This window comes from Lonchura striata, chromosome 10 (genome assembly GCF_046129695.1).
Source record: "Lonchura striata isolate bLonStr1 chromosome 10, bLonStr1.mat, whole genome shotgun sequence".
Classification (NCBI taxonomy): domain Eukaryota; kingdom Metazoa; phylum Chordata; class Aves; order Passeriformes; family Estrildidae; genus Lonchura; species Lonchura striata.
The window spans coordinates 13,755,582-13,781,915 of record NC_134612.1 but is presented as its reverse complement, the minus strand read 5'-3'; the positions used below and the strand labels follow the sequence as shown (position 1 = coordinate 13,781,915).

The window sequence follows — 26,334 nt, the reverse complement described above, 5'->3', positions numbered from 1 at the left end:
TGGAAGCTACTAACAGTGTTGCAGTTTTGATAAGGACCAGATGTGAATCAATATTTCTAAGTTTGAGACAAAATTTACTTCTTGAGTAGTCCTACTGATTGAAATAAATTTTGGGGAAGGGGTGAGTTTTCATTTACATAACTTCCTAACATGGGAAGATTTTCTAAAATACTTTTTAGGTTTATTTGTCTTTGCAATTTGTTATCCTTTGCGTCTCTTCTTTCTTTTCTCATTCAGCTTTCCCTAAATAATTTTGGTTTAGCACTGTGATAGGATTGCACAGGCCTGAAAGCATAGAGTCGTATGGCTAAGAGAGGAGAGGCCACTTTCCCATAGGAAGGATTTCTTGCTTATTTAGCCACTCTTTCAGCCTTTGGCTGTTCCTATAAAGCTCTACCTTAATCTATTTAGTAATCGACAGGGTTGCAAAGCTAGTCAGATGTAGAATTCTGGTAAAAAAATCATGGAAATCCAAGGAGGGACAGGTTAAACAGAGCTCTAGGGCTTGCTATCCTCACAGCATCAATAGGCACCGTTCATGCCACCTGCATGGCTTTTACAGCTCTGGCTGCCAGTGACAGTAGCTTGGGACAATCTCCCACAGCACATTTCAGGTGATAAGCTGGAAAGTCTTGAGAAAAGGAAAGCAGAGATTTCCACACTTTGTTTCCGCTCAACACATTTTTAGCTAGTTAAGATTGTTTAGACATTTAAGACCATTAAGAATTATTATAAACAAACTTAAATGAAATGTCACTTTTGGGGAGGGTCTTTATTCCTCCTCAGTAAAGTGTCCAGGGGGATACAATAAGGATGATATTTTTCCCTGACACTTGTTATACTGCCAGGATACCAAGTATCTACTATCTGGATGGTCAATATTCCTAGAGATAGCTGGTTGAATTAAGTCTTATCCAGATTTTAATGCATAAACTATTAGTGTCAGCCTTCCAACCTTGTACTGAGGTAAAATATTCACTTGCATGGAACTGCACCTCAGCAACAAATGCCAGAAATTTTTCATCAGAACCTATGCCTCATGAGCTAAGATTTTTAGCACTTTTACAAACTTGTTTCCTTTTTCTACTCTGCATTTTTCAGTTTCCCCATATTTTATTAATGCCAGTCTGCTTGAAAAGGGCACAGGGAAAAGCAAGCATTCTGTAGGGTAAATGGGAAAAGAAATGGACAGAAGCTTTTCTTAAAATGTCACTGCTCACAAAGAGCTTGTGGCAGCCCAGCATTATATAAGGCTGGGTTTTAAAGAGGTGTTGTTAAATATGCCCTGATCTCTCTCATATTTCTAGCTTTCAATTTTAATCCTCTCCACAGTGAATTTTAATTTAAAAGTATTTTAATCTTCAACTTGTTACAATCCCTTGTCATGTTTTGTATGGACTTGAAACAATGCTGTGCTGAATCAAGACAAAGTAGGAAATCATGGTTGTCAAAAGATCTATCTGTCAGAGCCAGTTGCTGCTTTAACAAAAAACCTCCAGGTCCACTGTGTACAGCCTGACCCATTACAAGAACCTGTTGTGAGTGTATTTGGCATGCATATGTTTTTGGAGTGTCTTTTATTCTATATGCACATGGACTGTATTGTCCTTTGGGGTCAGCACTCATGTTCTGAACACAGCTGCAATTGTCACCAGAGAAATGAAATTTAACATGAATGCAGCCCTGGCACCAGTAGCTTTATTCTAGATATTATAGAAGAAACTGAATAAACTTGGAGACAGATAAAATACAAGAAAAACATATCTATACTGTTTTATATAATATATATGCTGTTTAGTCTAATAAAAATTATAGGAGGGATCTACATCACAATTTTTTGGAGTTTGTCTCCTCTCCACATGTTTTTAGTTAGTTAAGATTGTTTAGACATTTTAAGACAATTAAGAATTAATATTAAAAAATCCTACTAATATAATTTATACTTCACTATAAATTTTCATAAGAAAATCAAAGCTTTCCTCTCTATAATGGATCTAAAATGTAACTGAACCATACAGAAAAGAATACATACTAGTATTGGGACCCTTCTAATTTTAAATAGTTGTCAGAGAAGAGGAGGTGATTATTTTCCAGTAAATTTTTGGTATGATTGTCCATTTCACACCTTCCTTAACACCAGAGTGCTTTGACAGCCTTTTCCAGCAGTCCTGAGGTCTGTGCCCCTCTGGAGTCAACACCTTGGTCTGTTCTGGGACACTGTGATCTCCTTCAGGAGAAGTGTATAGGCAGAGTTAAGGCTGGGGTTTCCTTAGCACAAAATCCAAAGGGGAGAGGAAGAATGGATTCTGGAGTGGGGCCATTAAGGGCTCTGTCCAAGGCTGCACTGCTGCACTACTAAAAGCTTCCTCCCTCCCTTTAAAACCAGCTAATTCTTGCATTTGGCTTACGGCTTGAGTCTGTAAGTCAGAGAAGAAGATATCCAGTGAGGCTTATTTGAGTTCCCAGTTTTCAGACTGAGGAGTTCAGAGACTGAGAGAACTCCAGCAGTAAGGGCTGAAAATGTTCCTGGCATTTAATTCCTGTGCTTTGTTCATCATCTACATTCACCAGCTCCCAACAGAAGCCCTGTTCTAGTTGTAAATCTAAATCAGCTGTGCATCTGTCCCAGGAGGTCTGATTATATTTATCCAAAATAATAGAGAAGCATAGAGATGACTATAAAGAAAACTCTGAACTTCCCCACCTAACAATTTAGATCTCAGATTAATGAGCTCTTAATTAACTGGGTCAGCCATAAATAGAGCTGTCTGCAAAGACAAGAATACACTAATCTGGAAAGATCATATTGCTAATATCACTGGGAAGTATTAGAGCATTTATAACCCAGTTTTGAGGATCAATTATTTGCAATCAGATTTCATCTGTTCCCTTTAAATATATTCAAACTAAAGAGTCCTCTGGAGGTTTCTTCAATGCAGCCCACAATACAGAATAAATACTTTGGGTCAAGGCAGAACAGATTTTGTTTAAGTATCTCTTATGAAGAGTTGCAAAAACCAGTATTGATTTCTGCACGTTTACTTCAGAAAAAAAAGGCTTTCCTGGTGCTGGAAGTCTCATAGATTATTACAGACAAGAGAAAAACTCCTGGGATCTGCTTCTTCAGTAGCTGATAAGAGATAAAATGTTTTCCACAAGCCTGGATGCACCTTAAAGATGTGTAGGGACCTCTGCATTGCATCTCATGCTGTTACAGCAGCCTTCCTTTTCTCAGCTCTTACAGGAACTCTGTACCATGCTGAGGAATAAATTATTTATTTGGGGACTTCTGCCTTGTCTGATTGAACTTACTATCCCAATGGTCTTTGAGAGGCATAAACTGACATCAGGAACCTGGGCTGGTGAGTTTTCTTTCCCAGGGAAAACAACCAGAGTTTGTGCTCAGGGCTCTGTGGCCCTGAGTTAGTACCTGACTGCAAAAAATCCAAACGGCAGAGGATGTGTCCCAGACCCCAGCTGCCCCCACCTCAACTTTTGCTGTCCTGACAGTCCCAAGGGAGCCCTAAAAACTGACATCAGGAACCTGGGGTGGTGAGTTTTCTTTCCCAGGTTAAAGGGATGGTGTTTGTGCTCAAGGCCTTGTGGCCCTGATAGCACAACGCCTGTTAAAACCCAAACATCGAAGGATGTGTCCCCAACCCCAGCTGCCCCCACCTCAAACTTGTGCTGCCCTGACAGTCCCAAGGGAGCCCTACAAACTGACATCAGGAACAGTAACTTAAAATGGATGTGATTTTACAGCTCTCCTTGTCTGAGCTTGTTACGGGAATATAGGAAGCATCAGCACTGTAACACTGTGAATTGAATTGTTTTACTCCCTAAAATACTCAGCACATGCTCTACATTCTATCTTGTAGCTTCCTGACTCCTTGAGCAGGTTGTTAGAGAATGAGAATTGAAGTGGCTTTCTAAGCCATTAAATTAGAAATAAACTGCATAATATACTGCTGTCTTTACCAGATTCCTGAAGGGTTTAAACCACATTGTTGTAGAGTCCTTATTTGATTTATGCAAACAAAACCCCTTAGCATAATATGCAATTAAAATAGGATCATTTCTTCCATTAATCTTAATCCAAATACAATCCTGCTCTTTTGTAAAAAAAAACAAAAACCAAAAGCCCAGCTTAAAGCTTTACCTGAAAGTTTCATGTTTTTGACTGGGATCATAGGGGAAATGGAAACATGAAAACAGTCAAGTCTATCTAATTTCTGCTGTTTATAAAATATATATGACTTGTCTAGGAAATTCTTAAATATAAACCTTATTTAAAAATATATATATGCATAAACTTCTCTGAAGTCCATAGACATTACAAACCACAAGTGAATGCTCTCCAGATTACCCTGGGTGAGGCATTTGGACAAAGAGAGGAGTTTAATTTGGCATTAAATTTATTACTTTTTAATCTAAGCACTTATTAAATTTAAAATGCAAATATTTTAAAATTTCCACTTCAAAATGCTTGCACATTTGATATGGCTTGGAATATTTGAAATTCAGTTTAAACATCTCTAGTACCATCACAGAACATAGTTTGTATCAGAAATAGACGAGATGAAGTAAAACATTAAAATAATTTTCAAAAGCAGAAAATCCAGCCAAATTCAGACAAGACAGTAATTAATCATAGAATCACAGCGCAGGTTAGATTGGAGGAGATCTTAAAGATCATCACCTTTTCCAACCCCCCTGCCATGGGCAGGGACACCTGCCACTGTTCCAGGTTGCTCAGCACTCCATCCAACCTGGACTTGAACACTTCCAGGGATGGGGCATCCACAACTTTTCTAGGTAACCTGGCCAGGGCCTCAGCACTCTCACAGAATTTTTTCTTTTTATCTAATCTAAACCTACTCTCTTTCAGTTTGAAGCCATTCTCCATTGTTCTGTCACTACCTGCCCTCATAAAAAGTCCCTCTCCAGGTTTCTTGTAGCTCCTTTAAGTATTGGAAGGGACTGTAAAATCTCCTTGGAGACTTCTCTTATCCAGGCTGAACAATTCCAGTTCTCTCAGCCTGTTTTCTTATAGAGCAGGTGTTATAGTCAAATAGTTTCACTTCTGGAAAATGCAGTTTTGGGTTGATTGAATGTTTTAAGTGCTCAATAGGCTTCTGTGTGACATATTTAAGTGATGAATCTTGATTTTACTCCTCATTTGAGGAACTTCAGTCCTGGAGCCATCCCTGGATTTTGTCACTCTCCTGAATTAACTAATTCTCATTCCAATATTGTCTTCTACAATTGTTCCAATTGTAGAATGAGGCAGACAAGATACCAAGGATGCCTTGCCAAGAAATCACTATTTTTGAAGCTATACCTATAATTTTTCCCCCTATAAATATGCACATAGTATCGGGAGTGAGGAAAGCCCAAAATATTCATCCCCATGTGATGCTGGCTGCTAGAAACAGAGAAAATGGTGCCTGTAACCTCCAGGGAGTCATTTCATCATTAGATTAACCACCACTAAGGCCAGGCCATACATCATTGGAGATGACAGGTGCAGTGTTGGCAATACAAGAATAATAAGCAGAACAACTTGCACTGTCCCTGTGCATGGGAATGGAGGAGAAGTCTTACAAATGCTGCTGAGGAAGGGGAGGGTGAATACTTAGTTATTACCTTGGGAGAAAAATTGTAAGCTACATTCTTATTCAGCAGACATGTCTTTGCTTATCAAGTTTATCTGTATTTACAATACACTATGAGAACCAAATGCATCAGTTACTCAATGTCTAAATACGCTTTTCCAACATGAAAAATATGGTGCCTATCCTGATAAGAGCTTCAATGCTTTTCTTTTAACCTTAGCTTTCACTGCTTCAGTTTTAATGACAAATTGCTATCTACATGAAATGTTTTCCAGCTAAGCTCCTTAGCACAACATTGCTAGGGAATACTGCAGCAAGAATCTACCTGCTCCCCACAGGAATGCTGGCCTCAGGCTCCTGGGGTTCAGTGTGACTAGAAAAGGCAACCAGCTGAAGTCCTTTTTCACTCAATGGAGCTTAGAATATTCAAGGATAAAGTACTTCAGAACAGTGGATGAGCAGTGTGTCAATTTTTTTTCTTTTTTAGTTAACAGAAAGTTTCATTTTGAGAGCTCCCCATGGAGAGCAGACATTTATTTACAAAAGACAGTGCAGACTCCCATGGCACATAGTGTTCAGCATCCTCATCCTTAGTTTAGTTTCAGCCTATCTCTACCTTTTCCATTTGTTTCAAAGTTCCATGAATTGAAATAAAAATACACATACAGAGTCAACATAGGTCAACTCTTCCTTCTGCAAACTAGCAAGCACTTTACTGTTAACATCTTGCCATCCCTGCCTTCCATGCAGAGCTGACAGGTCTGTTTTGCACACCCAGTTCATGTTGGTCATGGAATGCACCAACAAATAAACAAAGAAATCTTTCTCTTTTTATGCCTTTTATCTGTGTCTGAAACAGAACTTCCCTCAAGCATCTCTTGTACTCTCTCTGCTAAACCTGTCTCATTTATAATGTACCAGAAGTTGTAATGCCGTAGCATGTGAGGCTCTAGGAACAATTCAAACCATTATTTCCTTGGCTCAGGTCAATGCAACCTATAAAAGATCTCTAGTTTTAGCAATGCAAATTAGCACATAAGTGCTTTTTCAGCAGAAGACCAGAACTAGAGATCAGAATATGATTATTGACTTATGAATGTGAAAAAGTATATAACTTGTATGCATGACAGCAATCCTGTACTTAAAGGCTCATTACCAACTTAATATACCTAACAAATCATTCCACTTCTCATGTCTATAATTCCATGAACTTTTGAAAACAAGGTATGTCTTCCTCTTTCTATAATGTCTCATCACTGCACTATTTAATTGGTAAACTTCACAGAATGGAGATAAAAATAAGCCAGAGAAGCACTAATTTGTTTTACAACCTTTCAAAATTTTGATTTTTGACAGAAAAAACCCATTTAGATAGCTAAATTCATTAGCACATTCATATAATGCATCTAGAAAGTTGATTTTGGTGCACTGGCAAAAACCTTCATCACTTGTCCACTACATGCTGTTACTGAATTCTTCAAGTTCAGGGTACATAAGAAATGTGATTTTCATGATCGCTGTCCTGAGTGATGCAGCTGAGCCTAGAGAAAGGTGATGGTGTCACCTGCCATGGTGGCAGGCCCCAGGGCACTGAGATAAATCAACAAAACTCGCACTTCATCAAGCCATAAGCTCTGCCCAGAAAAATCCCCCACGCACTAACAAGGCTTTGCAAGGAGTGGTATCTGTTCTTTCTATTTCCATGTTCCCTCTCTCTTCCTATGTAGTCTTCTGCACACTTTAATAGACAACTGGTCCTGAAAATGGAGCTCTGACTAAGTAAAATATACTGAATTAGTTCAATCACTTATCAATCAAGAAATGATGACTTACTGCTATGAATATTAACCTGCAAAAACAGGAGGAGCATTAATGCAGGTAGTGCAGACATATGTAACAAAAAACAAATTTCGCAGTATGAAAAATAAACAAGACCATTGGGTAACTGCTTAAGAATTAGTAAAAAAAAAAAAATCTTGTTTATACTTTTCTCAGTGTGGAGTGGCCCATGTTTTCAATTAATCCTAAAAATCAGAATAGGAAAAAAAACACCTTAGTGTGTGTATTCTGATGATAAAAATCCCTCTTTAATTAGAACAGCATATTATTTATGTCTCTAGATTTTAATTACACTCACTTAATATACTCACAATTATTTTCATTACAATCAAGCTTTTTACACTCTTCTTACTCCATTAAACTCTACTATTCATGGAATGAAAAAAAAAAAATAGTTCTGAAAAAAATTATGGCACCAGCATCCCTTAAATCTGAATTGAACCCTACTTCTGTTCATACGAATACTAATTTTTAAATAGACATTACACACTTCTAAAAGCTTGCAAACATGGGCAGGGCCAGCCCATGGCCATTTCTCCTCTGTGTGGCTCCCAGGCAGCCCTCGTGGGGATGCTCTTTCCCAGCCTCACACTGCCTCTGGAGGAGCCCTCAGCTGCTCCCAGTGTGGCTGGGTCCCTTACTGGAGTGGGAATGGCAGCGGGGCCCCCAGGCAGCTGCTCTGAGCTGCAGCAGCAGAGGGCACAGAGATGTCCTCACCTCCTGGACATCCCTCTGCACGTGGGGACACCCGGCAGCTGCTGCTGCACCCGGCGGCTCCGGGGGATGTCTGCTCTCCCACGGGCCTCTGTTTGTCAGCAGCACCCCTGTGCCCCCCTGAGCTCCCACAGGGAAAATCACACCATGGGACGTGTAGGAATATACCCTGGAGCTGGTTCCTCTGCTCTGGGGGTCAGTGTCTCTCCAGGGCCTGCAGAGCCACAGAGCATCTCTGGATGTGACAGCCTGGTTGGAGAGAGAGAAAGCCGGACAAGCTTTCCCATGAGTCAGTCTGGGAGCGGGAGAGAAATAATGATAATCAAATGGGAACAATCCACAGGTGGTGTTTTTTAACAAGCTGTTTTCCCATAAGGATGTTTACCAAAAAGAAAGGTTTTTTAATTAGCCAGTGATGATGGTGTATTAAAGGACCAATCAGGTCCACTGTGTCAAAGTGTCCAAGATTGAAGACCAAGATGTTTCCTATTACCATCCGAGTAGGAGCTGCCTCCGGGCAGTTTTCCTTATCTCCTGTTAACACGCCCATCAATGTCTTGCCACATGGCTCAGAGATAGCACTCTCCAGAAGCCAGTTCTGTTTAACAGGTGATTAAGGACACACCTCGTGACTCAGAATAATATCAGCCCATTGTGAGATGCTCTGCCCAGGGGGAGGAGCCAGGCATTCCCACCTGGGTAAATCCGGGGATTTCTAGACAGAGAAGCAGCCTTTCCATAGGTTTCCAAGAAGACACAGCAGCCATATCTGCCATTCCAAGAGGACTGCAGCCACTCCAATTTGGACTGCTACCAGGACGCTGGCCAGAGGGGTGTTAGGTTGTATTCTGACTTTGTCAGTGGTCTTCCTTTGTATCATTGAATGTATTTTTATCCTTTTCCCTTTCCCAATAAATTGTATTTGACTTGAAGTCTCTCACTGGTTTTGCTTTCAAACGAGAACACAGTAAGTAAGGTATAAAAGTAAGGTATAAAAGAGGAGAGGATCAAAGAAATGGGGCTTTTGCCATTTTCCTTCTGAAACAACTCTGTGTAATCTCTGACTCAACAGTGACACATGTCACACAGAGTCTTTTACAATATTATAATTCTGATTCTATTGCCTTCTGTCATCACATTAGTTTAGGTACATTTTTCAATAACGGTCCCTTGGCCATTGCCATCACTGTGACTGCTGAAACAAATCAAATGGAGCTTGATAGACCTCAGCATCAGACCTCAGCCAGGCAAAGTAGCTAAAAAGCCTCAAAAGAAGCATGGAATTTCCCCACAAGACTTCAATTTTTAGAAATAAACAAATGCCAAACTCTTTAGTGTAGCAAGTTCCTTGTAGGTGCACAGTATTTAATAACTGCTTCCTTTGAATCAGTTTGTTAAGCTTCCTGCAGTTTTGAAACATCCAACAATCCTCTGAAAAGGCGAAAACATTGCTGAATCACTTTTAGAAGTTAGAACAAAAACTCTTAATTAATTTCATTAACTTGTATTAGCTTAGTTTCACTTCACTGAAACAAGTCTATTCTCCATTTCTGAAGAAATTTTAAAATAAATAAAGGGGGACAATATAATATAAAGTAAACTCGCTGAAAGCAATTACAGATAACCTTTGGACCACAAGTTTTTACTAAAATCTTTAAAAACATTAAATATTTTTTCTCAAAAATTTAGTTCTTTCCAGCATTTTTGGTGTTGAATTATAAGTAACACATTTGCAATTTGTGCTGTTTTGTCATGTTAACCCATGTAGCCTACTGAAGAAAGTTCACTTTAACTACTCACAAAAATGATTTACTGCTAGTAAGTTGAATTAGTATAAAAATGTTACTGTGTGCATAATTTAAACATCTAGTAGTATAAATAGCATTTTCTTCCTCAGGAAATTATATTCATCCCTCTTTCTTCCCATTAAAAAGAAACATGCTATTTATACATGTTTATTTCTGTTCACTTACAAAGCAAATATAAAAAAAGCAATTTAGGTAATGCCTTTCTCATAAACAGTTTGGTTTTATTTAAACAAAATCTATAATTTCTACACAGAGAATACGTACTGTAAGAATTTAAACACAAGTTAAATAATAGAGTTGAAAGCTCTAACACACACATATGTAAAATATTATATATTTTTTAATTTATAGACATATATATATAGTGGAGCTGTTTTTCTGAGAAAATTCAGATCAAGATTGAGAATTTTAACCTCTGAGTCTTCCCAAAATACCAGCAAAGCATGCACCAGCAACTCTGAGGTTTCAGCATCATAATATTCTTCTTAATAACCAGAGATAATGCCAATCTGTGCTCACCCTGATGAGCTTTCTGTTTTCACCAAACAGGTGTGCTGCTGCTGGGAGATCTTTGTCATCAGAAAATCTGACCCTTGTGATTGTTCCATTATCAAGAGCTTTGCTGCTGTTTGGATAGATGTGAGAGATGCATGGGAAGCATACTCACATTTTGTTCCCTATTTTTCTATCAGTTTATTTAGAACATAGCCCATAAGGACAGTCATAAATTTTGTAAGGTAATTCTCAGCAATGGAAGTTCAGGTGACTAAATTCTTCTTAGCCAGATTTTATTCTGCCTAACTAAAATATATTAAAGTGGTGTGGTTTTTTTTTTTTTTTCCCTTGTACATACCTGGGTTACTCACCAATTTCTTAGAACACAGCCTGGCTGAGCTGCATGTGCTCTGTGTCAAACACACAATTAGAGCTATTGGACTGTAGCTGTACAAGGTCAAGGCTGCTTGTGGTTATGAGCAGTTCTAAGAGGCCCAACATATGAAGGGGAAGTTCCCTGCCTCACAAACCATGCCTTTCCTATTCTCTTGATTTCTGTATTAGAGAGCATCAGTCACAATGTGTCCTGCCTGTAACACACAGCAATTATCACTGAAACCTCAGTGGTCTGGATGAACACTGTTGTGAGTGGACACTGAGCAACTCTGTTTTGTCAGGAGGTCAAATAGCTCTTTCATATTACTTATCCAGCAGGAGTGAAGAGATTTATTGTCCATCCTTTTTGACACACAAGTTAATGGGAAGAAAGGGATGGTGGCATTTTCCTCAACTTTCCTAACCTGTAGAAAACTCTTCACAGAAAACACACATAAACAGTTTTTAGCACATTTTAAAGACAGGATATTTTTGAGGAAGAATTTCAGTCAGAATTAGCTTTAGTGGCAGTATCTTGGAATCCAGCAGAGTTTCTCTTCAGTACAAACCTGCTGAACACAGCAGGGTTGACTTAAGCAAACCACCAAACCCCTTTATTGAGGGGATGTCCTTCACACTCAGTGGAGAAGGTTTTAAGGTGATTCACAACAGCAGCACACTGACATGGTCACTCCCCAAGAGAGTTTTGTCTTTGAAATCACCCATCATCTGTGCTGATTAGTGCAGGCTTAGGATCTTTGACAATCTCTTGCATCTCTGGTGGGTAGATGTAAATCAAAAGACCACAGTAAGTATAAGCATTACCAAAAGTCCAAGAATCCATTTTACTGAATTTATCTCATTGCTATAATTTTCAAACTAAATGCAAAAATCTGTTCCTGTGTATTTATAATAAATATCTGTGAAGCCAGTTTCAACATTTTCCAACTACAGACAACACACTGCTTTTTTTTTTTGCTTTCTGCATCTACATCTTCCAGGGAAAGATTTGCTCAATAGTTCTCTCACTGAAAATATCCAAGAAACAATGATATTTCAAGATATTATTAATTTTGTATAAATTTAAATTCCTCCAAAATATACTGCCTTAATAAGGGGGAATTATTGCATTTTACAGACAGAAGAGAAAGTGAAATAATTGGAGTTTTCTTTTTGAGTATCCCTGCTCCTTTGTATTAATTCAGTTTGACTGTTGGTAGAGTTAAAATTTCATTATAGAGTGAGTTATTAGTTCTAATAAGTTATTACTGAAACATTATTTCTAGTTTGGAATCATGTTTAAATGACATACTTTATGAGCTTAACGTTCAAGGGCTAAACCATCAGGGAAAAATGTTAAAAAAATAAGTCATTGTACTGGGAGGTTAAAACTGGTTCTTGGCACAGCCTGAGCAAGGGCTTGTCTGTAGGCTGGTGAGGATGGGAGGCAGACTGACCATGGGGGGGTCTTTTGAAGGGGCAGAAATGTGCCAGGTGGACGTTCTGGCATTGGACAGCAAACCCTGTCCCTCCTGTGAGCCAGGGCTGGGCACTGCTGGGGAAAAGCGAAGCTTTTTTTCATCTGTTCCACGCACACAAATTAAAAGACACTTTGCACACAAATGTTAATACAAGTGAGTACACTCTCATTTCCTTTCACTTCAAAGTGTGTGTCTGGTACTATCTGCAGTCTAGTCCATATAATTTAGAGGATCTGACATCTATTGCCCTGATCTCATTTATCACCAGCCCATCTTCATTTTAGAAGCACAGATACTCAGTGAACAATTTTTACTGTAAAATTGAATTTGTTTCTTGTGACAGAGTAGGCTTGCTGAATTTATGATTCAGTATTGAACATCCTTCACCTTGGAAGTAGCTCTCCAGCTGTAAAAACGAGGCATGTCTCTCCTGAGGACAGTATAACATCATGATACAGATGCCCATCCTGTTAGACAAGGTCGTGCCAGGAGAAACTAAACTTAATTTTCTGAGGCTTTACAACACTTAGCTCTATATTTCACTTTACAAGGATAAATACTGGAAAATATTTTATCCAAATATAACAACTGTCGTTTTGATCAGGAGAACAAAAAACATTTGATGTTCAGTTCAAAATGGCTGAGAGAAGGAAAATATAGAAGGCATGCTAAAGACATGTTACTTTTCTGTCTGATGGTTGCTGCCTTTGTCTTTACATCACAGAAAATAACCAAATTATCTCACCTGGATTTTGGACCCAGACTCTTCATTATGTGTGGGTATTTTATTCAAGACTCTATTTTTTTACTTTCTCAAATCCTTTGTCACTGGGTTCGCTGCTTTGTTCTCACCTTATTCTAACCACTGCAATTACTGTCAAGTTCTCAAATAAAACTACCACTAAATTGGTCTTAATTAATTCATGTTACACAGAAGCAGGGACATCTTGGTATTTCCATCTTCAGACTTTCACAACCTATTTCAAGTCTGCAAATCATCTAATTCTTTTTGAAGACTTCACAGCAGTTCACACACTTCTGAGAGGACAAAGTTCTGCACTACCTCGACCCCTTTGTCATGCAGGGGACAGCAGCTGCAGAAGCACTGATAGGTCCATCTGGCTCCATCTCTGAAATGCAACCCAAAGAGGTTGCAACTCCTCATTTTCCAAGAAGGAAACAAACCTGTATTCCCCATCATGCCTTGCCTTTCTCCCCTATTTCACCTCATCATTATGTGTAGGGTCCCCAACCAGCCACAGCTCAGCTCTTCCATGCAAGAAAGCAGAAACCACCATCCTGATCTGCTGCACCTTTTGTAGCTCATTTTCCTTCTCTAGAGAAACTGCTGCTGCCAGCTGTTCAAGGTGCTCAGTAATTTTCCAGCCAAAGTAAACACCTACAGGCTGTAATTACAACCTGTCAAAAACCCTCTCAGCCTTAAGGAACTGAGATGCTGCAGACTAAAGCTGCTCAGATCTGTCTGGATCCTTTTACAACCCCAAAAAGGAAACCAGTTCACAGCTGGGGAAATATTTTCCCAATTATAATTTAAATTAGAGTCTGTGTGTTCTGCATTTGAATGAACTCTCCTGGGAGAGCAGCTGGATTCTGCTGTACTTGAGAGATTTTATAGAAGAATTAGTTAAATACTTTTTAAAAAAATATGTATATTAAAAAAAACCAAAAAACCAACAAACCCAAAAAACAGCCCCAAACCAACAAAAGCAAAAAGAAAGCCCAAACCAAAACATAAAACCCCCAATTTTCAAAACCCCCCACATTCTCGTGCTTTGTAAATTACAGCTCTATATCTATTTTGCATTGCTCTAGATCATTATTCATAGCACTTTCCTGGACCACAGCAACTATATTGAGGAAAAACTGCATGGTGTTTTATGCCCAGGTTTATTCTCACTTTTGAATTCATTGATTTCCATGGTTGCAAAGAACATTAGAGGATCATGGACCAAATGTTCCATTGCATTAACTTCCAGCAAATCATCAGAAAACTTTCAAAGGCTTAGACCAAAGTGTAAAGCCACTTTTTAACAAAGAAGTTGGCAGCCTGATGTGCTCTTGATGTGTTTATTCTTCAGCTCTAAGAATGTGCGTCCTTGGAGTGACGCTGCTTGATTATGCTATCATATCACAAGGTATTACAAGCAGTGAACCTGCATTTATCTGGGAGAAATAAGACATTATTGTACTAAAAGCTCAAAATTTTGTCAGATGTTTTGGGTTTTTTCCCCTTCCCCAAGTAGTTCAAATTCTATAGGACCTAACCTCTGATTTTGATTCCTTTTCTACTACTGCGTATTCCTCCCTCACTAAGAACAAATCACAAGAAGCTATTTTGAAAATGGCTTGGACATGTTTTAGCCAACAAATCCAGTGTAATCAGCAGGCTTGGATTCCCAAAGTTGAAGGTTTATTTTAGAACAGCATGCCATGTTTAATCAGTTTTCCTAAGGCTGTGCAGTACTATCTGCTTTGACAAGAATATGTTGATCATATTACAGAATGATTACTGTTAATGGAGATCTTTTAGACAAGATTAGATTCTGCTTCTGTCCAGATGCCTCAAAGAACATTATTAGTTTTTGGTGTCATATTTTTGTAATATTAATATGATCAGCTTATGGGCTTGCTCATATGCTATAACTGCAGCAATTTATCTGACAGTTAAGCTGTCAGGACCATGCAGCATTTAACCCAGTGAGCACTGCTGCAATCTGGATCAAATTAGGCACAGCCCACACAATCTTACCACAGCTGTGAGGTGACCAATGAATATTCCAATGAGCCCCTCACCTCCAAAGTTCAGAAATTTGCATTGTGCAGCTCAATAGCTGCTTCTAAGAAAGCTGATTACTTCATGGAAATATCCCTAACAACGAATCTGCATACTTTTAAAGGAATGTAGGTTGGGATTTTTTTCCACATAAATCAGCAAAATGGGATTCAGAGCTGTACTGTTTTCACAGCTAATTAACATGGCACAGTAGCCTATTAGTATAACAGCTGTGGTGATAGTAGGTTTTCTATATACATACAGAAAGAACAAATAACTTGAATATAAGGCATTTTTATCTCCTTCTTTCAAAGTTACTGAGGATGTACAAGGGCCTTGCATGACCTGTATTTACTGGTTAGACAAAAAAATAATTACAGAAGCTGAGAACTATAAAGATGATTTTTAATACATTTTGACTAGAGAGCCTTACAATATCAACTAAGCAATACTATTGCCCTTAAGTTCAATACATACTGATATGCACTCTGATGGCATGCTTCATCCCTTTTGATAATATGCCTTTAAAAACCATGTCCTTTAGGGTCCAATGGACCATGAAATAGTTTCTACAAAAGTATCAGTGGTGCCAGTGCTGAGACAAACATTCATTTTGGCTGTCAGCTTTAAGGACTGCAGAAGAAATGAAGCACATTTATTATATACTGATGTATTCTGACTAGATAATCCTTTTCAGTTGTAGGCACTATAAAGACAAGTGCAGATTACTGTGGGGAACATTTAAAAAAATTGGGATGTGCTGAAACAGTTGAGCTTCCAATTTCACAGTTGGGTAATTTGCCTTATAAACTTGTATTTAAAGGAAAAGTTTTACTGGTAATGAAGTATGCTAAATAAACAACCTATAATTTGAAAATTAGTAAGTTGCAGATACTTACTTACAGAAATGGTATCTACTAATGCTACATTAATTAATTAATGTTAGAATTTGTATTTTTGTGCTGCTGGCATTGTCAGAGTTTTTTCTTACATGACCATTGTCATTCAATTCTGTAAAATTTTATTACTTTGTCACCATTTTACAGCATTTTGATTGCATCCTTATTTCTGTACAGACAAAGCAACTCACTCTGGAACACCAACAGATCCAGAAGTCACTGTAGTTCTGTAAGGAAGGATGCTTGAATCATGTGGGGCTTTGGTCTGCAAACTTAATAGACAAGGAAATCAATTACTCTGACGTATTATTCTCCAATGCTTATGATATATTTTGGCCATGTGCAAGACTTTAATATCCCAAAAGATATTGATACACATTATTTTAATCTCTACTAAAGCAGATAGTATTAGAAAAAAGTCAATATTATGACAGGCAGCTTAAAACTTTTAGACTTTTAACAGAAATATAAATTTCCTGACTGTATACTTTCACAGTTTCATAACACCCAGTTGGCAACAGCAACAAATATATCTGAGATTGTTACTATGACTGCACTGAAACAAAAATTAACCCTTTTATAGTAAAGAAACTTTGCTCTAAATTTACTTATTACATTTATTAAAACTCACATTGTAATTAGGGGATGCAATGGGAAATTTTAGGCTGAGGTCTGTCCATTCTGTATAGTACTGGGTAGTGCCCAGTACAAGCATTTGTAAAATGAACTTGTTGATTCTTGTGGTGTGAAGAGGAACACAGAGAAAACAATCTGCTTGGACTACATCTGAACAAAACTGCTACTTTTGTTTCCTACCCAAATTTACTAGTTAAAAACACACTGAAAGCTGACAAATTATCTTGTTCTGTTAAAATACTTTTTCAAAATTCTGACTCCTTAGGCAACAAATTTAGTTAAATATTATTTTGAAATGTCACAGCAAAATGAAAACTTGAAACATATGGTTTAAGAATGTCAAAACAAAATCTAATTTTTTTCCTGTTGTTAAAACAAAATCTATTTTATTTCTTGTTACTGAACATTATTCTTTCCTTTGTTAGTATCAGCCTCAAAAGGCATTGGAATTATTTTGAGTATGGAGCTTGAAATAGAGTTTTGTGAAAAAACTTTAGTTTCACTAACTGTTTAAATAAGTCTAGTTAGCCAGTCTGTTTTTCTGTGTAGCATGTTCTCTCAGCCAGGAAAATCTCCATGATGTTTATTTTCTGTCCTGCTCTCTGCATGTCATGAAGCATATGTTGTAGGAGACTGATTGCATCTCGGACTGACAGCTGCTCTGCTCTTCCAGCTCTCTGTCACCAAGGAAGATTTCTGCCATTTAAGCAAAGAAATTCTTTAGTAATATGTTTGGACACTTGCCTTTAGAACTTAACCATTATAAACTCTGGGGTTCAGTTTGCCTGAAAACAGCATTCTGATTTCCTAGTAGGCTTCTCTGTCAAAAATTCTAATCCATATTAATCTCAACTCTTCTGGGAAACTGTATCCTATGCCACTCAATTTATAAATTAATTCCCTCCACTCATTTTATTTGCAGTCCTGCTGGCAAAGCTGGAGCTGCGGAGAACACGCTCTGTTAGAACACACATGAACAGGATCAGATTCTTCACTTGACATCACACAGCCTGTGCAGGGGGAACTCTATGAACCATTTCCTTCATTCATTCTACAATCAGAATTGTAGAATGGGCTTGGAACAGAGCTGGGCATCTCATAGGTGACCTACTGACAGCCCTCTACACAGGTTCATATTACTTAATATTTCATATGAACTCTGAATTGCAGGTGTTATGGTGCTGTGATTGCAGCAATTAAAACAATTAGGGTTGGAAGAGGTATCATTAAGTTATTGAAATACACTATATTTGTTGCAGAACACATGGCTTTTTGACAAGGTGAAAGAAGAAAGAGGATAACACTGCAAAATATTAAAGTGACCAATCAGATCAGAAGTCAGTCAGACGCCTCTTAGGAGAACTGTAAAATTATTACCATATAAACTAACACAGAAACTCTTAGGGATTTTGCCTTATTTAATTTACTTTTTTATTATTATTGTGAATCACACCCTTAGGTGTTTGCATAGGTCACAACAAATGTATTGCAAATGAAACAAAACATTCTCTTTAGTAAGCCAAGATCTTCATCATGACATTTCCTAGACTGGGAAGGTGACCCAAGGAATTCAAACACAAGTGGTTTTCAGAAGTCGCCAGGTAAAACAAAGTGCTGTAATGTGGCTAACTCTTTCTCTGCTATGAGGTGACAACAGATATGGCTTTCAATAATCAAGGTACAAAGGAAGAAGCATTTCCTGTTTCACATATATTGGTAGATGCTGGTATCAATATGACAAATGAGGAAGAACATCACTGCAGAACATCTCAGCAATGACCGGCACACAATTAGTTTAATTAGTGCCAAATTTGTTCAGTGACCTTCTCTCCTCTAGAAGCTGTATTAGCTTTCCAAACTTTAGATTATAAGATTATAATCCTGCTTTTTTTATTATTATTACTCCCTTTTATTAAAGCAGTTGCATCCTCCTATGGTGATCCAAGTAAGATTTTGCTACAGGTAGGAAATTACCATCAGTAACCATTGTGTTTCTGTCCATGCACTGTACATCTGGAAATATTGGAAGCAGACAGACATGACATTTCTGTCAAGATTTATTGAGAAGAGTTATGCAAATATATATGGGTATCAACGAAAGAAGTTCAGAAAACCTTAATTTCCTCAGCTATCTAACTGGAATACAGATTTAGTATTAAACTTTTAAACCTTTTTTTTTTTTTTAGCCCTGGCCTATTCTGAATGTTCAGTGTATTCAGTCATCTCACTGCATCAACAATGAACTAAAAACTATGACATTCTAGCCTGCTTACAGAAGGAAATAGATCAATTTATCATTATTTTCATTTTGGTAAAAAAAAATGGAGAAATATATAGCTGTTATAAAAGAAAAATAAGATAGGTAGTCATAAGATTGTTTAAGTTGTGCTCTATAGGCCACAATTCATTGATATTTACTTTCTTCATAAATAGCTATAAAGTACACAGAGGTATTTTCCCAGGCTTCAGACTGACACATAAAACCTGCCTGTCTTTGCACAAAACTAACTCAGATTTTAAAATGCATTGGATGAACTCATGTTTTCCAAAGATTAAGTTAATATGTGTGAAAATTATTTTTAAAGAGATCAAATTGATATGTAATTTTCTCCATGTTGATACAATGGATTTTATTAAAACGGTAAGACAATAATAAATGAAGCTTAAAACCAGAAGAAGGAAGACAGTGATTTGGAAACTAGGAAACAGTTTGGTTTGCAAATCAATTCTACTCCTGCTGAAATAAACAGGGCTCTGTCATTGTATTCATTGAAAATAAGATTCTACTGCTTATTTGGGGGTAAAATTTTGAAATTCCTACAAATTACAGGGAAAGAAAAACTTTTTGGGAGATGTTCACTTTCATTCATTAATTCAAGATGCTTCATTATGAAACATGTATGTCTAATACACACATGTGTATATATATAATGAATATAGGGATATATTGATTTTCATGATAATATGAAGACATAAACAAATACTTGAATGGACAGAAGGAGAAAGAAACCAATTACAGTATATTGGGTCTTGAAATTGATTTTATTCTGGGCTGGGTTTTTGGCACAGTTACTGACACTGATTATTTCTGACTCCAAAGGTGAAACTTCCACTGTGTCCTTTACCTGCTGGTCATACTGCATAACAATTACTGCAATAGTGGTATGGAAGCTTGTCATTTATATACAGCCAAGTTTTCCAAAGGAGTGCAATTTTTATGTTTATATTACAGATTTCTTTACTTGCTAGTTTCTGGCTATGAGTATTTGCCTTTTTACAGTAATATTAATCATTTGACAGCTTCAAAACCTGACTTCATGAAAAGAAAGCAAAAGGTTTTGGCTTTTGATGCCAAATGATACAACTGCTCTTATGATTAGCACAGACTTTCAGCCCTGTTGCCTGTCAAAAAGGCAAACACTTTCCCTTATACTGCCACATCAAAAGCTCCTCTGTACATTACAATGCAGCCTAAACCCAAGCTGATCAAAAATTATCTCAGTTCAGTGGAAGAATCCATGTGATCTGGAAAAGAAATTCCTTTTTGGAATTTTAATCATTCTTTGACAATGAAAACTTCTGTAATTCAGTAGTAATTCAAAAAGAATTCCTCCTTCCACATACATAGGAACACATGAAAGTGCTGGAACAAAATACCATATTGACTTTTGAGAAGCATCTGATATTTAGTTGAATATCTTGGGGTGGATTAATGCTGATGTATCTGTGGTACAAAAGGGACTCCAAATGCCTCTTATGTGTATTAAACATCACAAACTTCTATAGCAAGAGTAAAATAAGAGCCTGGTATCTCATGAACCTCTCAGTCCAGTAAACAAAATACTGTGGCAGTCCCGAAATTCTTCCCTCAGCCAAACACATGGCAAGGGAACATCTGACATGCCAGCTGATATAATGAAACTGCTCTGAGATGACAGGGAAAATCAGTATTTTACAGCTACTGCCCATGCTGGCACATACTCTGCCAAGTGTATTTTGTGAAACTGGAGTGTGGTAATAAAAAATTGTTTGCAAACTATAGCAATTTCTGAGGACTTCAAGAACACACTGTCAGGACAGCATGTATTAAGAAATATGACCATGATAAGGCAAGATCCAAAGCAGAAAATGACATCCTTTCAATTACTGGAAACTGTTTTCTCCTTTAGAAGATGAATCAATTTTCAAGTCAGGTTGGGTTTTTATTTATTTTTTTTTCAGTACAGTGTCTGAGTATGCAATATTGAATAATGCTAGAATAAAAAATTGTGTCTGAAAAAAATTAAATAGTCTATCTTAACCTTGAGGTGTAATTTTCTACTGAATTGAGGTTCTTAAGATAAACTTTAATCTCTCAACTCTCTGTCATTGACAAGGAGAAGCAAGGAAAGAACAATAAATCCCTCTTTGTAGATGTAGGATAAAATGAAAATACTCCAGTATTTACCTTACATAACCAAAGAGGAACTTCAATTCCTTAGGACCCATTTGCAGAACCTCCCCCCCTTGCTTACCATGCATCTGTCTAAAATTAATTTTTAGGCTAGCTTAGAAAAATGCTTCCTACATGAAAGATATTAAAAACTTTGTCTAGATTGTACAAGGAACACTAAGAGGGTGGTTTTTTCCCATTATCTGATACAGTGTTAAAAAGAATGAGCATGTTTCAGAGATACTTGGGTAGGTATTTACAAAGACAAATCTGCACTGCGACTTGTAAATCCACATTTGCCTCAGAGTCCATCAGCATCCCCTGTTAGGCTCTGAATAGGACTGAGTACCTGGATACTCACAGCTTCCATTATAAAAATACCTCTCAGTCATTACAGTTCTTGCCTGTCAAGCACAGCAGCACCCTCATCTTGCAGGCAAGGAAATGGAGCCTGAGATTACATGTGATTTACTCAAGGTCAGAAAGGAAATCTGCATTAATGTTGAACTCAAGTTTTGAGCCCTAAAATCCAACTAATGCAACCATTATACTATCCTTTAGACATTCTGGCTATAAAGTTGAGCACATCCCCATGGTGCTTTCTGAATTAGAGTGAGAACCCTCAGTTTCTTGCATGCACATATGCTGCAAGAAAAAGACTGTTAGGAAAGTTGTTGGATGAGATGAAATATTTAAGTATGCACTCAGGCACATCAAACTTAAAAAAATAAAACTCTGCACAGACTCTTGGGTTTAAGACTTCATCAAATTCTGCAGGTTTGGGACAGGGGCTGAGTGGATTGTGTAAGGAGAATTACAACTCAGCTGACAATTAAAGCCAGGCAATAAGTTGCAGTGTCCTTCTGATCTATCCAATTTTACCAAAACTGTGAATTTCTTTCTTATTAGTTTGAGGTGAATCAGGATCTTAAGGAAAACATAGTGGGTTTTTTACAGTGTATTTAGCTACAATTCTGTCTTCAACTTCTTCTTGGTGTCCTCAGTTTTCCTTGCAGTTTTAGCAAAAAGGACAGTTTTCCTTTTTCAGTACTTTACTGGCCAGCCAACCCTTGGATAGTTTCTCTATAAATCTGCCCAAATTCTACAGAAATGTTTTGCTTTCCTGGACTTTGTGGCCAAATTCTTATTTTTACTGATATTTTCCATCACCAGGTATCATGGAAAAGACGTAAGGCTGGAGAAGGCGCTCACTTTGCCTTTGTGGAAAACCTTAAATACGCCTGTAATGCCTCTGGCTGAAGCCTCAGAGCTCTGTTGTAGGAGTGGCAATGCTTCTCCCTCCCTTGAAGAACTTGAGGCAGATTCTTTCCAGCCCAGCGCTGCTGCCAGAGTGGGGAGCTGGATGTGACAGCAGACTGTCCTCCAGTGGAGAGGACCAGAACCGACAGTCCTGCATCCTGGACGGTAAAACTCTTCTGGCCAATGTACAAACCCCAAGATTTCACGGCAGAAAACTCTGTATTTGATTCTGTATCTCGTTCTATTCCTCTGCAAACTGCCAAACTGAAAAGGCCTGCAGCAGATGGATCACTGACAGAGTTGCAGGGATTATTTCATTAAGTGGTGCCCATTAGGGCAGCATTCAGGAATCTGAAACTTCACAGCTGGATTTTCATTACACAGAAACATGGAAGATGTCAATGAAATGCCATCTCTATTATCTGTTAATATAGAATGAATAAATTTAATGAAAAAATATATACATATTTGAAAGTATATGTTTAAATTTTCTTTTGTTAACTGTAAAAAAAAAAGTCTGTACTAACTTTCAGGCAAGTCCAAGCTATTTCTCAGTTCATTTGATCTTCTCAGAAACAGATGTAATCATGGAGATTTTAACACTGTAATTGGTGTTGCCTTATAGAAGCACCTGAGACCTACTCTTTCAATTTAGACATCCTTTTTGCACATTGATAATAATTTCCAATAATCTCATTCCATTAGAAAGAGGCTGCTTATTATTTTTTTACTCTAACACGTGACTTGCAAGAAAATCCAGGGTCTTTACCAAGTTGATTAATATTTCTTATCTTGAATCCCAGCAAATTACCGTGTAAGGGCTTCAGTCTGGCTTCTAACAAACACAAAGTCACAAAGCCATTGCTACAGGGAAGAAAAGGATACTGTGAGACTGGTGCTCTATCATGGATGTCAAGTGTCTTTGTAGAGCACAAAGCATTCTATTACGTTAAGATCAAGAACACTGCCTTCAAATAATCAGCCAACTCCAAAACCAAAAAGGTCATCAGTTAGAAACATTGCCTGTGTTTTATCATCTTTCTGTGATAAAGAAGTGGGAGAGAACTACTTCAGGAATTGTGTTAAAACCATCACTCAGTCTATTACAAAACTATTGATGCAGTAATGTGTCATTAGTGGCAATTAGTGAGAGGTTAAATGCTGCATGGTACAGTGATATTGTGCATTAATTGGAAACCATTTATGAGAAAGAAAATTCTTATGAAATTAGGTTAGTATTTCAGAATAACTAGTCTCTCCTTGAAAAGAAGAGGCCCTTGATAGGACTCCTTGAAAATAAGAGGTATATTTTTGGTGATTTTATTTCTTTTTTGCCAATCTAATTTTATATATTCTATGTTCAAGCTTGCAGAATAGAGTGGAAGCAGACTTGAAGAATGAGGCACTGCAGTGATCTAGGAGAGAGAAGGAAGAGCAATTCACTCTGAGACAAGTGGATGGGTGACCAGAGTAAGGCTGAAATACTCAGCTGGGATCTGACTCATGGCAGTCTTCAAGCAGATGCCTTTTATTGCCCTCAAGCAGATGTCTTTTATTTCCATTCTGTATCTATAAAGAAGAGTAGGTAGTAAAAATAATCTGAAAAAAGAATTATAAGATGCTGAGGGCTGTGCACATACCTGAATAGATATTGCAAGCAGAAAAAGCCTGTAAATGTACTTCAGAGGATCATTCCTTCTGATCAGAGAGCTGTGTGATGAGAAGTGAAGCCCTCAGACAGGGCAGGGCTGCAGAGCCGAGCAGACTGACACAGTGATGTCCTGCAGCCTGTGTGCCAGGGCACTGCAGAGCAGAGCAGGCTGACAGGCACAGCTCAGACACCAGAACAGCCCTTATGGGGCTGATAAAGCACCCCCAGCCCAGCACTTTGGTCCAAATGTTGGCCAAGGAGTGGATATTTGTGAAACAGATAGAAATATTTTCACAGAATGCCTTTCCACAAGGGTGAACTGAAATTTCCTAAACTGAAAGATGAATCTGAATGATGAGCAAATCACACCTGTGCCAGACCTAACAAGGCTGTTGTGACAGTTCCTTGCTAAAAAGGGATTGCAGGGCTATTAGCTCAAGATGAGCCTAAAATGGGCCCAACCTTAGCCCAGAATGCCCCAGCACTTGGGAAGTTCACCCTAACAGCACCAAGGTCTCACAGAAATAACACAGCTCCCACAAAACTGGACATGGCAACAATCTCCATGTATCACATCCTAGCTTGTGAAATAGGGATGATACTGATGCTGTACCCAACTGATATGAGGTCCCCCAATGTCAGAAACTACAGAGAAATTGGATTTTTTTTTTATTATTATTTTTGGCAGTATAATAAAAAGTAAATAATCCTTTAAGAAGGTTATAACATTCAAGTGATGAATCATGTCATGGACCTGCTTCACCTACATTCCATCTGCTGATCTGCCTCTCTGTGCAGCTTAGAATAAATTGTGCCAGAATGCCTCAAAAAGAGAAACAAACAAACCTCCCCCTCCAACTGTCATCAGCTGAGAGAGGATTTTCTACTTTGGACTCCTTGTTTAGAATTTCACCACCAGTGTGCCTGTGTTCCAAGAACAGCTTTTTTACATTTTATGGTAATATTGAAGTCTGCAAAGTTAGAAAGGTGCCCCACCCCCCAAAATATATATTGTCTGTCACATGAGGAAGACACATTTTATTGGTGTCTAATAATGCGCTAAATGTTCTGTCAGTCTTGAGTAATTTGGTTATCAAAACTGAAAGGTCACAAGATATTTGCTGGTTTCACATATAACCTGTGCCAACTCTATATAAATATAGATGTATGTACAAAGTGAGGAAATTTATGGGCTATGTCCTATATGACAAGTCTGCCTTTTCAGGGTAGTCTGAATACAACTTTCTGACAGAGCTCATTTGAGAAATGTGAGTGGGATCCCAGGCTGGAATAAAGAAAATTGTTTGTATAAATCGGGCTCCCCCGATTGTGTGCTGGACATTTAAGGCAGGATGCTGGAAATTTCCTGGGTTGCTAAACCAGTCAGCCATATCTGGAAAAGTGATTCACAGGTGTTCTGTCAGCTGAGAGGTAGAGGTTCTTTCCTATTCCTCACCTTAACTTCTACCCCTCTCTCTCTGTTGCCTCTGGCCCCATTCCCCCTGCAGCAGCAGCTCTTGCAGTGGGCACAGGAGAGGAACACCCTGGCCCTGGGAGTGCCCACGCCAAGAGCTCTGTGGCACTCAGAGCCTTTGCACAATCAGTGAGGGCCTGTCCATGTTAATTAGTGAGCAAAAATGCACCAAAGGACAATCAACTCATGGCAGTCCTCAAAGGCAGGTGTACTTGAGAGGTTTCTCAGCATCTACTCTGCCTTTTCTCTCAACTTTTTATTTTTTTTTCTTTTATCAAAGGTGGGGATTCAGTCAAAGATCTTTACAAAAAACCCAACCAAACCACTTCTCAGAGCTTAAAATGTAAGAGCCAGTTTAAGAACCTTTGATACTGATATATATATACAGGCAACCTACAAGTATGTTACTTGCACAGGCATTATGTCATGACAGATCTAAGAAGTTTTCCAGACTTCTGAAATTTTCCAAGAGCTCTGTTGGGAATTCCTCTTGTTCCCTATTAGTTTACAACTGCATTATATTCTGTTACTATCTAGCTCCTTTGGAAAAAACCCACATATTTATCCTTTAAATAAATTATGTATGAATTTATCTTTGTGACTTCTGCTGGGTTTGTAGGTTTTCATCATTTTTGTCCGCTAACTTGGAATTTGAAGTTATTCACTTATTACTACGACATGTTTTTTGAGTTTCAAAATTTGGTGTATTTTCCTCAGACTTGACACGTATCAAGTACTACCACTTTTACACCAGTTGCTGAACCTCTATGCCATCCATATCCTGCCAAATATAAAAGAGGTAGATAAACATGGAAGATGAAAATGAAATGGGAACAGATGGGCCCATCTGCAATTTTACCT

At 38.0% G+C, this 26,334-nt stretch overlaps 1 long non-coding RNA gene across 1 annotated transcript in view; it reads right to left on the bottom strand.

Annotated features, from left to right (window-relative positions):
* Positions 1 to 26,334, bottom strand: part of LOC144246789 (uncharacterized) — a 182,182-nt gene that overhangs the window by 54,328 nt on the left and 101,520 nt on the right. The gene's annotated exons all lie outside the window — the stretch shown is intronic.